The 2,447-nt window shown below is 36.9% G+C and overlaps 1 long non-coding RNA gene across 1 annotated transcript in view; it reads left to right on the top strand.

Annotated features, from left to right (window-relative positions):
- LOC103609060 overlaps window positions 1-2,140 on the top strand; it is a 13,872-nt gene extending 11,732 nt beyond the window's left edge. Inside the window, exon 3 of the long non-coding RNA XR_552100.1 lies at window positions 1,933-2,140. This is a non-coding gene — a long non-coding RNA (uncharacterized LOC103609060). The remainder of the gene's footprint in view (window positions 1-1,932) is intronic.
- The last annotated feature ends 307 nt before the right edge of the window (window positions 2,141-2,447 follow it).

Below are 2,447 nucleotides of genomic sequence, written 5' to 3'. Positions count from 1 at the left end.
AAATATTACTGATTTTTTATGTATTGATTTTGTATCCTGCACCTTTACTGAACTCATTTATCATCTTTAAGAGTTTTTTGGTAGGGTCTTTAGGTTTTTCTATATGTAGGATCATGTCATATGCAAACAGGAACAGTTTGATTTCATCTTTTCCAGTCTTTCTTTTACCTGAATGCTCTGGGTAGTACTTCCAATAAAATGTGAAACAGGAGTGGTGAGAGTGGGCATCCTTTTCTTGTTCCTGTTCAGGAAGATAGTGGCAGTGGGTTTGTCATATATGGCTTTTATTGTTTTGAGATACTTTCCTTCTATATCTAATTTGCTGAGAATCTTTATTATAACGGGATGTTGAATTTTGTCAAATACTTCTTTTGTATCTTTTGAGATAATCATATGCTTTTTGTCCTTGATTTTGTTGATGTGGTGTATCACATTTTCAGACTTGCATATGTTGAACCATCCTGGTATCTCTGGGATGAATCCCACTCAATCATGGTGGATGATTTTTTTTTTCAATGTGTTGCTGTATTCTAATTGCTAATATTTTGTTGAGGATATTTACATTTATGTTCATAAAAAATATTGGCCTATCATTTTATTTTCTTTTTGTATCCTTTTCTGGTCTAAAACCATCAGGGTGATACTGTCCTCATAGAATGAGTTTGGGAGAATGGACTGTGTTTCAATTTTTTGGAATAGTTTGAAGAGAATTGGTATTAATTCCTCTTTAAAGGTTTGGTAGAATTTGGCAGTACAGCCATCCAGCTTCTTTTTGTTGGAAAACTGCTGATTATTGCTTCAATCACATTGCTCTTTATTGTTCTGTTCAGGTTTTCTGTTTCTTCTTGGTTCAGTATTAGCAGTTTGTATGTGTTTGGAAATTTATCCATTTCCTCCAGGTTTTCAAATTTGTTGACGTATAGTTGTTTATAATAGTCTCTAATGATTATATTTTTATGGCATTTGTTGTAATATCTCAGGTGTAATAGTCATCTTGGGCTGCCATAACAAAATGCCACAAACTGGGTGACTCAAGCAACAAACATTTATTTCTCACAGTTCTGGATGCTGGCAAACCAAAATTAAGGAGCCAGGTGATTTGGCTTTTAGAGAGGGCCCTCTTCCTGGCTTTCAGATGGCCTTTCCTCAGTGCCTGCATGTTCGTGGGGGTAGGCATAAGGGAAGGCTTTCTGATGTCTCTTTGTATAAGGATACTAATTCTTCTGGATCAGGGCCCTGCTTTTATAACCTCATTTAACCTTAATTACTTCCTTAGAGGCCCCATCTCTAGAGACAGCTAAACTGGGTGCTAGGACCTCAACATATGAATTTGGCAGGGGGGACACAAACACTCAGTCCATAACAGAGGGTAGTGGTCATCGTCTGAAAATTGCCTCACAGGCTCTTAATTTGGGTGGGTTAGAGGTGCGTGGTGCAGATAATGCTCTGTTCACCTCTTGGCTTGATGGATAAAAAGAATATCCACAGGATCTCAGTCTCCATCTACTATTGTTTCTGAGCCTCAGACTTTGTTTTTGTTAAGTAAAACCCCAAACTGTGGCTTTGACCAGTGGCAAAGATTTCTCCAAAGCTAATAAAGATTTGAAAATATATCTGATGTCACTGCATTGAGCAGAATGCTCTCTATGTGCCTCCATATCCCCAGAGTAAGCAAAATAAGCATATTTTTTGTGACTTGTTCATATTTAATGAAAAAAAGACAAAGCCAGAGGCTCTAAATACAAATAAATGTATAAGCAATTAAGAAATTTGTTGACTCTTATGAAAAAGCTGTGCAAATTTTTACAGAACCAATTTTAATTATGTTATCTGTCTCTCCATTTGTCTCACTTTCTCTCTGTCTGTGTCTCTCTCTCGCCACACATATATGTACATATACATCTTTATATGTACATATGTACATATATGCAGGAAATATGTCAAAATAAGCATACACTCCTTTTGTTTAACTCACAACATACACACAAACCAGCTATTGTGATTCAACTCTATGAGTAGAACATTCCATCCTCAAGAAATGTGAATTGAAGTGCAAGGTAAAAATCCCATATATACTCACTGGATGATAATACTCTAGCTCTTCAGGGCTGCTTTCTCACCCCTCCCCACCCTCACTGCTCCCCCCCTGTCCCCACTGTGTATGATCTTTCATCTCTAATATTTTTACATATTTTACACTAGTGGATCTTGATGAATTTAAACTTGGTCATTGTACAGATTCCAGATTTAAAATGAATAACTCTTTCATTTAGTTAATAGCTGCAGCAGAGCCATAAAACTGTAATAGTTTATGACTTTCAGGACATAACCTGCAACCACAGACAATATAAATTATATGACACTGCACTTTACAGCCATAGGAAGCACATGAAAGATCTCTCCACTGGTGTGGAGTCTGGGGAGCGGGGTGGTCCTGGGATAAACTG

The sequence above is a fragment of the Galeopterus variegatus genome, unplaced genomic scaffold (assembly GCF_000696425.1).
Source record: "Galeopterus variegatus unplaced genomic scaffold, G_variegatus-3.0.2 Scaffold9126, whole genome shotgun sequence".
Lineage (NCBI taxonomy): Eukaryota > Metazoa > Chordata > Mammalia > Dermoptera > Cynocephalidae > Galeopterus > Galeopterus variegatus.
The sequence above is the reverse complement of the archived record's forward strand: the minus strand, read 5'-3'. Positions and strand labels throughout refer to the sequence as shown.